We start from the raw sequence: 13,406 nt of genomic DNA, 5'->3' as shown, positions 1-13,406 counted from the left end.
TATAACCTTACCTGTCCTTTCTGGGAGATATGATATGTATATATACATATAACCTTACCTGTCATTTCTGGGAGGTATGATATGTATACATATAACCTTACCTGTCATTTCTGGGAGTGAGCAGCAGGACTGTTTAACTATAGACTTCTCAACTATTCAAATATTTACCAGGAGACATTCCTAGAAATGTGCCCAGTGCTTGTACAGCACGGCCTGTCTCCTCCGGCCGGGGAGGACTAGGTGCGGCCGCCTCTTAGTCAGAGCTGAGGTGTGTGGGCGGGGCCTGCGCGCTGAACTCCCGGGTAGCTGCCCCAGTAGTGCAGTCTAGAGCGGCGCTCCCTGCTGACAGGAGAAGGCCTCCTCTCCCCAGTGCCAGTAAGTGCCGTCTGCAGGAGACGTGTGTCCAAGTCAGGGTGGTGTGTGTGGGATGTAGAGCCGTAGGGGCTCATTCCCTAATAGGAGTCATTAGCAGAAGCAGACTCCATGATCTATGTGACAATGTATAGAGATACAGGGTCCTGCAGGTTGGATCAGTCATCTGGTCTGAAAAAGCAATGTGCCTGGCAGGCGTTCTGAAACTCGCCCTTGTGTTGTATTGTTTTCCACTGCTTTTGTTGCTATATATGTATATATTTATTTTTTAAAGAAAGAGCTGCATTTTTCATTCAGTTTTTTTCACTTTTTCCCCCCAGTATTTTTGTAGGATAATTGTTTTGTAAGAAATCCATGGTGAAATAACGTGTTTTTCTTTGGTGGTTTTGTGGCTTCTTTTCCTTGCTCAGGGACAGTACTATGCAGCACAATCAGGGGGAGAATTGTTTTCTGGGGTTTTTACCATTCTTATTTATAGGCAATGAAACGGGCAAGAACAGAAATGTGTAATAAATAAAAAATAACACCACTGAATGACTTACACAAGTTCCATGTTGCTTTTTTAAGGCTACTTTCACTCTGGCGTTTTGGCTTCCGTTTGTGAGATCCGTTCAGTGTCCTCACAAGTGTCCAAAACGGATCAGTTTTGCCCTAATGCAGGATCCGCTCAGTTTGCCTCCGTTCAGTCTCCATTCCGCTCTGGAGGCGGTCACCAAAACTCTGGTTTATTTAGCATCCGTTCTGCCCACTTTTTATCGGTTTTAGCCAGATGCATTATTCTTCCACAATGGACTTTTTCTCCAGTCTAAAATAAGGGATCTAGGATGGAAAGATTTTCAGACAGATTTTTATGCCAGAATTGTGGTGCAGTTTTGGTGCAAAATGTTGCATCTTGGGCCTCACCCCCTTTTCAAGATTGTTGGAAAACAGTGTAGAAATCCTGGATGCACCAAATTGTGCCAGTTTGTGCCACTTCAGACAGATTTTTGGCAAATGTACATTAAGAAATCTGGACCATTATGTGCAAAAAATGCATTTGCACAAAAAAAATCACATGTGCCAAACTCAGGTGTAAGGATTCTAAGGTCCTGCTTCCATGGCTTCTTTTGCCGCCAGACTTTTGGCATGGATTCCAGCGGTTTAAAGCCGTAACTGCACCAAGAAGGGACTACTCGGCGCAGTGTCCAGACAGATGCTGGAAGCAGCAGTATCTGCTCATGGTTTTATCTCCATCCAGTGGGGATGAAACTGCGAGCGTATCTGCGGCATTCAAAGTGAAAAAATACTACGGAAACTGCAGCAGTTTGCGCCACAGAATGCCTGCTGGATTTTGGAGAGGCAAAATCTGCGGTGTGAACGTTAGCTAATTGTTGTGTCAGAAACGGGCAGCGGCAGATTTTCAATCAACAACCATCTTAACTTTGCTGGCGCGGTACTGATGCATTGATGTAATGCGCAGCGCCATAATAGTACATAGTGCAGACGCAGGAGCTATGCCCGCACCATTGCCTGCGGATGCCAGCTGTATTATACAGATGGCACTCTCTTCTCCCTGCCAGGATCAGAGGTGCGACATGGTGTCATAAATCCAACCATGGGATTAACCTTCACAAATTACCTTTTTATCCTTCTTTTTATTAGGGCTCATTCACACGAACGTGTGATGCCCGTGCTGTGGACCCCAAATTGCGGTCCCCAATGCACGGGCACTGTCCGAGGGGCAGCCGCATGGGGATCGTGGACCTATTCACTTGAATGGGTCCGCGATTCCTCCGTTCCGCAAAAAGATAGAGCATGTTCTATCTCTTTGCGGTGCAGAGGCACGGAACGGAACCCCAGAAAGCACTCCGTAGTGTTCCGTTCCACATCTCCGGATTTGCGGACCCATTGAAGTGAATGTGTCCGCATCCGTGATGCGGAATGCACACGGAATGGTGCCCGTGTATTGCGGATGCAGTCCTTTGTGTGAATGAGCCCTTATTTTGATAAATTACCAAGACCGCGTATATTTGAATGTCTTTTATTAATTGGCCGCGATGCTATAAATGTTAAATTCTTTATGTTGACATAACAATAACCAATTAAACGTAATAGCCAAATAATTTATAATTTATAACATGAGGGACTTTACCCCACTCAATAGCATTGCTACGCGTAAGAAAAGACGGGGAGGGGTGGGATTTTCTTCTTGTCCACTTACGAGAATGCGCCAACAACGATCTTCTTTTTATAGGTTGTTTTTTTTTCTCCCAGATATTCGTTGGACCTTCCTCCAATCAACATCTTGATCTTGACTTCCCAAGGGTTTTTTAGGCTGTACCATTTCCATCTATATCCAGGTAAGTAATAATACATTTATTTATGATGCCAAATGGAAATAGTGGGGCTTTGACACCTTGGCTCCCCTGTTTGCCTTTGCAAATATGATTCGCTCCATTACAGTAAAATGTGCAGTTCAAAAACCAAATGGCGCTCCTTCCCTTCTGAATCCTGCCATTTCCTCGTACAGCACTTTATGACCACATATGAGGTATAGCCTTACTCTGGAGAAATGATGTAGACATTTTTGGGCTGCTTTTTCTTCTGTTAAGCCTTGTGAAAATGAAAATTGGTGAGCTAAACCTACATATAATTGTAGATGTAAACTTTTTTTCCCTTGCAGTATTAGCTGATTGCTGAGGGAATGAGAGAGTTGTGTTCCATTTATTTTATATTTTTTAAAAAAATAATACATTTCTAATTGGCTTTAATTAAAGGGAGTCTGTCAGGTAAATGTCACTAATATAACTCACAGCAATGATACCTTTATGGCTGCTCGTCCACCATACACTATTGTCCAGGCTCCGTATACATCGGCATATTCTCCTTGTGGCGGAGCAGAATATCTCTGTACATATGGCATCTGATGGAGCCTACCATGAATTTATTTTATTTTTTTTTTTATTTGAGATTCATGTGAAAATCAACAGATAATATTTCCCTATGCCTCTTCATATGACATCGGAGACATATAGGTGCAGTTGACGCCTAAGGCTACTTTCACACGAGCATTCGGGTGTCCGCTCGTGCGCTCCGTTTGAAGGGGCTCACGAGCGGCCCCGAACGCATCCGTCTGGCCCTAATGCATTCTCAGTGGAGGCGGATCCACTGAGAATGCATCCGCCTGCCAGCGCTCAGCCTCCGCTCCGCTCAGTGAGCGGACACCTGAACGCTGCTTGCAGCGTTCGGGTGTCCGCCTGGCCGTGCGGAGGCGAGCGGATCCGTCCAGACTTATAATGGAAGTCAATGGGGACGGATCCGCTTGAAGATGACACCATATGGCTCAATCTTCAAGCGGATCCGTTCCCCATTGACTTTCAATGTAAAGTCTGAACGGATCCGCTCAGGCTACTTTCTGACTTAGAAAATTTTCTAAGTAATAATGCAGACGGATCCGTTCTGAACGGATGCAAACGTCTGCATTATCGGAGCGGATCCGTCTGATGAAACATCAGACGGATCCGCTCCGAACGCTCGTGTGAAAGTAGCCTTATGTACATCTTTGGCAGCTCTAGTAAAGGCCACATATGACCTTATTATGGCTGTGGTTTGTATGCTGCCCCAAGAGGGCAGCCATAGAAATGCATGAGCTCTGTAGTATACCTCCATGTTCCTCTGGTGTCATATGGCATACATAGTGTTTTGTTTTTTGCTGTTGTTGTATTCCATCTGAATGCAACAGAATAAAAATGGTCATGCCTCAAATTCTATATGTACAGGACTGCTTCTAGAGGTGAATATCTCCGTCCGTTCAGTCGGAGAGCCTATATGGCAGCGCACTGAAGTTGTACTGCTCCGTAATAGATCCTTCCGTCTTAAGGATCCATACAAGAAAGGATTTCTGCCGTAACGCCATCATATATGTATTGGTAGCGCACGTTTAAATTGCAGACAGTGCTGTCAAGTCCCCATTTGTTATTTTTTTGGGGGGTACTGTATTACACATTTACACTTGTATACTCCTTGTTAGGGCTCATTCAGACGACCGTATGTGTTTTCCAGTCCGCAAACACGCATGCCAGCCGCGTGCATTCTGCATTTTGTGGAACGGCCACAAAAGACATAAAAAACTCAAGTCGTTGCCACCCCTTTCCCCCTGTTTATTTTCTCTTCCAAGCCACTCTGATTAGTAAGGCTATGTTCACAAGACAGTGGACAAAAAAATGTCCATTAATTGTTTTTAACAGCTGTTTTTTCACAGATTACTTTCTGAAAAATGGCCATTAAAAGCAGCCCCCTTCAATTGCATGGGGGTGTCGGGCCGTGTAAACAGACTAAATAGGACATGTCCTATTTTTGACATCCGTTATTCGCGGCCCATGGAAAAAATAGTCAGTGTGAATAGAACCCTAGACTTCAAGGGTTCTGATAACAGCTAAAAAAACAATGTGGTCAATGATTATCCAGCAGGCCAAACAGTCTCAAGGCAACTGTCTGGACTATGAAGCTCTGGCTCTCCAGAAGAGCGCTGCAGCACGATGTCAGAGGCCCTGCAATTACTGTCTGCCATTGAAAACTGCTACCAAGACCAAATACAGCTCCCACACATTGTCTCTGATTGTTGTGTTTTTTTTGTATTTTTCTTTTACATCTAAAAGAACGGTCGAGTAAGCACAAGCTTACAGTCTTAAATTTTTTATTAAAATTTTTTTTCAGCATTGTTTTTGGCAGTTTTTGCATACTGTGACCCAGATTTACTAATGTGACCCTAAAACCTGTCTAAAAAGTGGCACTGTTTGGCGCAACTAGGGTGTCTATCCTTTTTTTTTTTTGACTTGCCGGAAAGGGACAAGGCCTAAATTGCGCCACAATTCTGCATAAAAATCTGTCTTAACGTAGAGCTAGGCAAAGGTGTCCATCCCTGCACCACATGTATCCTCCAGCCTGAGCCTGTGATGAATCTGTTTTGTCCAGACAGTCTGTCTAAGGCTTCATACGAGTGTATTACTGTACTGCGGCGGCGGCACAAAGCGCACGGCGTCATAGCAACCAATGACGCAGTGTACTCCTGCACTAAGCAGGATGCCAGTCCGGTATCTCACGGACTGCGGACGTGTGAATGAAGTCTAAGTCTAAGGAAACAGAGCCATCTATAGGACTAGTGACTCTGGGCCAATGTGTGTCTTTCCACTGTTTTCTTCCACTGTGTGCCTTTCCACTGTTTTCTTCATGGCATTTTTCCTCTATAGAGAAGGTGATGATAAAATATCTGGAAAAAATACCAGAGCTTCAGCATGATGCATTTCTGGGTAGAAGCAGGGAAGAGAAAAAAATAATAGCACCTAATTAAAGGGAATGTGTCATCAAAAAATGACCTGTTGTTTAAATCACTTAACATATTTTAAAATAACTTTTTATTTTTCCAGGTTTATTTGAACAAAAACATAAATTTCTGCAATTTCCACACTGGCCACTAAGCCTAATAATAGGCACCACTTCTTTGTCTGTACAGATCACTTTACTGCAGTTACCTGCTTATCTATCATTCTAATCCTGCCTGTAATGATATCACCTCTATGTATAGATAAGACAGGACCCACCATTTACAATAGGTGATTGTACAAGGAAAGAAGAGATAAGATTTGACAATGTCCTCTGCACAGGTCACAGAGCATGCCTAGAAAACTCTTGTATAGAAGTCAGTACAGTACGCTCATGACCATTGTGTCTATTGCTCGTGTGGCTGCCATAAAGCAATTTTCTTATTGCTTTCTAAATGCTGTTAAGAACAGCTCCGGCAAGATGGCCGCCTCCATAATCCTGTTCAGCAAATAGAATAAATAAATCTGCAATCAAAAGATAAAAACAGATTAGAAAAAAAGGATATGTGTAGCTGTCTGGTTTTAACTGGAATATAACATTTTTGGTGGCACATTTCCTTTAAATGGGTTATCCAAGACTATTAAATGCCCTCCATATGCCCGGGCCCCTCACACTGAATATTCTTGCCTCGCTCCCCACTCCCTGTGCTGCTTCTGGTCCCCGCACCGCCACTGCTGCTTCTTCCCATGCGCGGATGAAAACTTCCGGTGTCGGGAAGGAGGGGGAAGCAGCCAATAGCAGGCGGGGACGGGGACAAGCCTCCCTAGCATTGCGGCCGCGGGGAGCCAGGTAAGTATATTCATTGTGAGGGGCCCGGGCATATGGGGGGCATTTAATAGTCTTGGATAACCCCTTTAAGTAAAATGTCAGTAGCAAAAAAAAATAGAAATAATAATAATAATGCTTGTGTGAGCTACTTTTCATATTTTCCCCTAGAGCTTCAGCTAGGGTTGGGCGATATACCGGTGTTGGCGGTATTAGGAAACAGCGATATGGCGATATCGCTGTTTCCTAATTACCGCTGTATTTAGTGACGTCATAGAAGCGGTCATGTGCGCTGACGGCTTCAAAATCTGCGTTCGCGGCCGCTCGCCCCAGCATGATTCCATACCAATTGCTGCCCGCAGCGGCTACCCCGGCTCCTTCATGCAGGCTCCCATAATGCAGTCTCCGCCCACTGACGTCTGACGTCGGAATCAGATGACAGGCGAGGCTGCGCAGCGCAGGACAGGACAGGAGCGCCACCAACACTTCTGCTTACAGCCTGCAATACACCTTCTAGTAGGAGATGATACACAAGATTACTATAAACCACTCGTTCAGGTACAGAATTACCCCTGTAATGTTTTTGTTGTTACTAGAAGTCAAAGACTAGTTACAGATACCCGAAATGGTGAAAAATATGACCTATAAAATTATAACAATTAACGTCTCCTTGTGGCCCCTCCCATACAGTATAAGGTCTCCGTCTGGCTGCCCCCGTACAGTATAAGGTCTCCTTGTGGCCCCTCCCGTACAGTGTAACATCTCCTTGTGGCTGCCCCCATACAGTGTAACGTCTCCTTATGGCTGCCCCATACAGTATAACGTCTCCTTGTGGCTGCCCCCCGTACAGTGTAACGTCTCCTTGTGGCTGCCCCCCGTACAGTGTAACGTCTCCTTGTGGCTGCCCCCGTACAGTGTAACGTCTCCTTGTGGCCGCCCCATACAGTATGACGTCTCCTTGTGGTTGCCCCCGTACAGTGTAACGTCTCCTTGTGGCTGCCCCCCGTACAGTGTAACGTCTCCTTGTGGCTGCCCCCCCGTACAGTGTAACGTCTCCTTGTGGCTGCCCCCCCGTACAGTGTAACGTCTCCTTGTGGCTGCCCCCCCGTACAGTGTAACGTCTCCTTGTGGCTGCCCCCCCGTACAGTGTAACGTCTCCTTGTGGCTGCCCCCCCGTACAGTGTAACGTCTCCTTGTGGCTGCCCCCCCGTACAGTGTAACGTCTCCTTGTGGCTGCCCCCCGTACAGTGTAACGTCTCCTTGTGGCTGCCCCCCGTACAGTGTAATGTCTCCTTGTGGCTGCCCCCCGTACAGTGTAACGTCTCCTTGTGGCTGCCCCCCGTACAGTGTAATGTCTCCTTGTGGCCCCAAGTGTTTTTTTTCTTCTAAATGGGCATTTATCGCCATATATATAGTTATCGCGATAAATTTCTTAATATTGTTATCGTGGGAATATTTTTAATATCGTCCAACCCTAGCTTCAGCTAACATCTATAGCTGGCAATTTAATTTTATGTTTATATATTATACTCATATATTGATTATATGTATAATTTCTGATGTAACCACTTAATGTAAGAAAATATTTCTCACCAGTTATTCATGCGCACTGTATTACTAGGCTAATGGCTATTCACACAAGCAGGTATTCGTGTTAGCGATGGCCAACATGGTAGGTGACCTACTAGCGATCAGACAAGCATGTACATACAAACTTGTAGAAATAATCATTCTAAGTTTGCTGTTTGCTCGTCTAGTTCATGTTAATCGATCATTTTTATGCACACATAAACCATCGTTCACATGATCAGTAAGCCTTTTATCCACATTCATTCGGTCGCTTTACCTATTTTATGAAAATCCATGTCTAATTGTAGTCTAAGTGGTTGAATTTCCTTTTTTTTTTTATGTGAATGGCACTTTAGTTTTTTTAAGGTGCAGCATGTTCTGGTGATGTGTATGGGTGCTTTTTTTTTAGCCCATAGAAGTCGGTGAGTTGAATTTCTAAGCACATGCTTCATATTTGCTTAGTTCATAGTAACAGAACATAGACATGTCCATCACCCAGAAGGAAGGCAACAAACTCTTCTGAGGTAGAAGCCAATTTTCCTCATCATAGTCCTACACAATGGGGGACATTTACTAATCTATGTCATTTGTGCAGTAAAATTTGCGACATTTTTCCCTTAACATCATTATTTAGGAGTGGTGAGAAAAGGGGGCATGCTGTGGGCAGGCTTGGCTAATTTTCCACGCCGGTTTTTGGTATGGAACATGGCTTAAAGGGGTTTTCTCACTTCAGCAAATAGCCTTTATCATATAGAGAAAGTTAATACAAGGCACTTACTAATGTATTGTGATTGTCCATATTCCCTCCTTTGCTGGCTGGATTGATTTTTCCATCACATTATACACCGCTCGTTACCAAGGGGTTATGACCACTCTGCAATCCAGCAGCAGTGGTCGTGCTTGCACACTATAGGAAAAAGCACAGGCCTCTCTCGTGGCCAGGAGTATACATGGCCACGCATGCACAGCAACTCCCGTTCCGACCACCTCGTATCTGTGCTGCAGCAGTGGCGGTAACCCCTGGATGCGAGCGGAGTATAATATGATGGGAAAATTAATCCAGCCAGCAAAGGAGGGAATATGTACAATCACAATATATTAGTAAGTGCCTTGTATTAACTTTCTCTACATGATTAATGCCATTTTCTGAACTGAGACAACCCTTTAAAATCTACACCAGCAAGAGGACTGGCCTAGAGTTAAGTCTGGCAGACTGGCCTCTTGGTGCTTCCTCCAGCAGTGCAGAGGGATTTGAGAAAACACTGCTCTCAATAAATGTCCCCAAATAACTCCCTGGATCAACGACCCCTCTCTAGTAGCCATAGCCTGTAATATTATTACGCTCCAGAAATACATCCAGGCCCCTCTTGAATTCCTTTATTGTACTCACCATCACCACCTCCTCAGGCAGAGAGTTCCATAGTCTCACTGTTCTTACCGTAAAGAATCCTTTTCTATGTTTGTGTACAAACCTTTCCTCCAGACGCAGAGGATGTCCCCTCGTCACAGTCACAGTCCTGGGGATAAATAGATGATGGGATAGATCTCTGTACTGACCCCTGATATATTTATACATATTAATTAGATCTCCCCTCAGTCGTCTTTTTTCTAAAGTGAATAATCCTAATTTTGACAATCTCTCAGGGTACTGTAGTTGCCCCATTCCAGTTATTACTTTAGTTGCCCTGCTCTGGACCCTCTCCAGCTCTGCTATGTCTGCCTTGTTTACAGGAGCCCAGAACTGTACACAGTACTCCATGTGTGGTCTGACTAGTGATTTGTAAAGGGGTAGGACTATGTTCTTATCACGGGCATCTATGCCCCTTTTGATGCAACCCATTATCTTATTGGCCTTGGCAGCAGCTGCCTGACACTGGTTTCTATAGCTTAGTTTTCTCTCCACTAAAATTCCTAAGTCCTTTTCCATGTCTGTGTTACCGAGTGTTTTACCATTTAGAACCATTTAGTATGTACGGGTGACTTGTATTATTCCTTCCTATGTGCATAACCTTTCATTTGAACCCAGACAAACCTGTATTTTCACCCAGACAGCCCCCTTGACTTGAGCATCTGAGCAGATCATGCTATATGAATATCCTATATGAAAACAGGGCTTCAGAAATATGTGGCAAAGGTAGGAAATGCATGTATGTAATATGTACACTGCTCAAAAAAATAAAGGGAACACTTAAACAACACAATGTAACTCCAAGTCAATCACACTTCTGTGAAATCAAACTGTCCACTTAGGAAGCAACACTGAGTGACAATCAATTTCACATGCTGTTGTGCAAATGGGTTAGACAACAGGTGGAAATTATAGGCAATTAGCAAGACACCCCCAATAAAGGAGTGGTTCTGCAGGTGGTGATCACAGACCACTGCTCAGTTCCTATGCTTCCTGGCTGATGTTTTGGTCACTTTTGAATGCTGGCGGTGCTTTCACTCCAGTGGTAGCATGAGACGGAATCTACAACCCACACAAGTGGCTCAGGTAGTGCAGCTTATCCATCAATGCGAGGTAGTGCAGCACATCAATGCGAGCTGTGGCAAGAAGGTTTGCTTTGTCTGTAAGCATAGTGTCCAGAGCATGGAGGCGCTACCAGGAGACAGGCCAGAACATCAGCAGACGTGGAGGAGGCCGTAGGAGGGCAACAACCCAGCAGCAGGACCGCTACCTCCGCCTTTGTGCAAGGAGGAACAGGAGGAGCACTGCCAGAGCCCTGCAAAATGACCTCCAGCAGGCCACAAATGTGCATGTGTCTGCTCAAACGGTCAGAAACAGACTCCATGAGGGTGATATGAGGGCCCGACGTCCACAGGTGGGGGTTGTGCTTACAACCCAACACCGTGCAGGACGTTTGGCATTTGCCAGAGAACACCAAGATTGGCAAATTCGCCACTGGCGCCCTGTGCTCTTCACAGATGAAAGCAGGTTCACACTGAGCACATGTGACAGACGTGACAGAGTCTTGAGAAGCCGTGGAGAACGTTCTGCTGCCTGCAACATCCTCCAGCATGACCGGTTTGACATTGGGTCAGTAATGGTGTGGGGTGGCATTTCTTTGGAGGGCCGCACAGCCCTCCATGTGCTCGCCAGAGGTAGCCTGACTGCCATTAGGTACCGAGATGAGATCCTCAGACCCCTTGTGAGACCATATGCTGGTGCTGTTGGCCCTGGGTTCCTCCTAATGCAAGACAATGCTAGACCTCATGTGGCTGGAGTGTGTCAACAGTTCCTGCAAGACGAAGGCATTGATGCTATGGACTGGCCCGCCCGTTCCCCAGACCTGAATCCAATTGAGCACATCTGGGACATCATGTCTCACTCTATCCACCAACGTCACGTTGCACCACAGACTGTCCAGGAGTTGGCAGATGCTTTAGTCCAGGTCTGGGAGGAGATCCCTCAGGAGACCGTCCGCCACCTCATCAGGAGCATGCACAGGCGTTGTAGGGAGGTCATACAGGCACGTGGAGGCCACACACACTACTGAGCCTCATTTTGACTTGTTTTAAGGACATTACATCAAAGTTGGATCAGCCTGTAGTGTGTTTTTCCACTTTAATTTTGAGTGTGACTCCAAATCCAGACCTCCATGGGTTGAAAAATTTAAATTTTATTTTTTTGTGATTTTGTTGTCAGCACATTCAACTATGTAAAGAACAAAGTATTTCAGAAGAATATTTAATTAATTCAGATCTAGGATGTGTTATTTTTGTGTTCCCTTTATTTTTTTGAGCAGTGTATGTCACTCTAGTACTATTATACCAATGTCCCCAATCCCGGACAACCCCTTTAAGCCTCATCTGCCACTTCTCTGCCCAAGCCTCCAATCTATCCAGAGCCATCTGTAGCCGTATACTGTCCTCTTCTGTGTTAATTACTCTACACAGTTTATATAGTTTGTCATCTGCAAAAATTAATATTTTACTGTGCAGCCCCTCTTCAATTGTAAAAATTAGGATACAGTTATACGTTTGCATTTATTAGAAAACACTTTTTCACAGTTCCTGAATAAAACTGGTTGGCTACAGTGCAAAGTCTGTTCAGAGACAACAGGCTCTAGTTATTTTTTTAACTTTTGGTTAACATTTAGGTGATTTTAAAAATGAAATCTGATTGCTCAGGATTAAAAAGAAGGGTCTTTTATTTCTTTTCTAGAAACAGCGCCACTCTTGTCCATGAGCTGTGCTTGGTTTTGCAGCTCAGCCCAATTCAAATAGATGAGGCTAATCTGTAATACTAGACACAGCCCATAAACTAAAGTGGCACTGTCTTAGAAGAAAAATACCACTTTTTCCAGCCCTGGAAATCTCTTTTCCTCCCTTTCCATAGTGTGGTGTTCTCGCTCTACAATATTTCCAGGAACAAAGTAATATACATTTTTCAATTTGACCGGGGATAGTGTGCAGCCATTGATCTTGATAGATAGGTCTGTTGGGGGGGGAGGGGGTTGAGCAAGAGGTTTTCCAGGATTTTATAACTGATGACCTATTATCAGTATCTGATCAGTGGGGGTCCGACACCCGGGACCCGCGCCGATTTAGCTGTTTTTAGAAGGCACCAGTGCTCCTGTGAGCGCCGCAGCCTTCTCTCTGCTTTCCAAGCACAGCTCCATACGTTGTATAGCAGCTGTGCTTGGTATTGCGCTCAGCCCAATTGATTGGCTGTTTTCCTTGGTGTCAGGCCCCCACTGATCATATAGTGATGACCTATCCTGAGGATAAGTCATCAGTATCAAAATCCTGGAAAACCCCTTTAAACTAATGAGGGCGGACTGCATTGTTAATGGTCACACTGTATTGCAGGGGCCTCGCAGCCTCTAACACTGCAGGCCGGCTAAACAGTGTGGTCTCATTCCTTTAATTAGGGCCTATTTGGGTTCTTAAATGCAGTACAACTGCATCCCAGATGCCACACATTGGCGTCTTACAAGTTGTATTCAAATACTAGGATGGCACTAGGTCTTCAAAGGCAAATCAACGTGGGCAGAGTATGTAGCCAATGACTATAGTGTAGGTGTGAATAAGGCCTAAGCAGAGTACAGCGGTCATATCCCACAGTGAGTTGTACGTGCAGCAGCCCAGTAGCAGACTGTCTTTCTATTACCACAGGATATTGTAGATCAGTATCCCATGTATTGTGTACAGTAAAGTAAAATAGTTTTTATCTTGTATATTTTTGTGACATTTTCTGTTATGTTGGTATCATATCTTTTTGTCATTGTAGTAAACCGGAGAAACAGGTTTGGCACACGTGCCATTTTTATATTGCCAGGCCTACGCATTGCTCAAACGTTGTCCTTCAAGAGAGGACCTGCAAATCATTATCTTCC

At 44.7% G+C, this 13,406-nt stretch overlaps 1 protein-coding gene across 3 annotated transcripts in view; it reads left to right on the top strand.

The window, feature by feature from the left end:
• Positions 1-330: 330 nt before the first annotated feature.
• The window catches only part of ATP10B (ATPase phospholipid transporting 10B (putative)), a 500,197-nt gene continuing 487,121 nt past the window's right edge, over positions 331-13,406 (top strand). The window contains exon 1 of one of the 3 annotated variants that reach the window (XM_040441995.1): positions 331-375. The gene's annotated coding sequence lies outside the window, so the exon portion shown is untranslated. Of the gene's footprint in view, positions 376-2,610; positions 2,712-13,406 lie in introns of those variants that run through there. The other 2 variants (XM_040441996.1, XM_040441994.1) reach the window with 2 other exon arrangements.

This window comes from Bufo bufo, chromosome 1 (assembly GCF_905171765.1).
Source record: "Bufo bufo chromosome 1, aBufBuf1.1, whole genome shotgun sequence".
In the NCBI taxonomy this organism is placed as follows: domain Eukaryota; kingdom Metazoa; phylum Chordata; class Amphibia; order Anura; family Bufonidae; genus Bufo; species Bufo bufo.
Note: the sequence above shows the minus strand (reverse complement) of the source record. Positions and strands in the feature narration are given on the sequence as shown.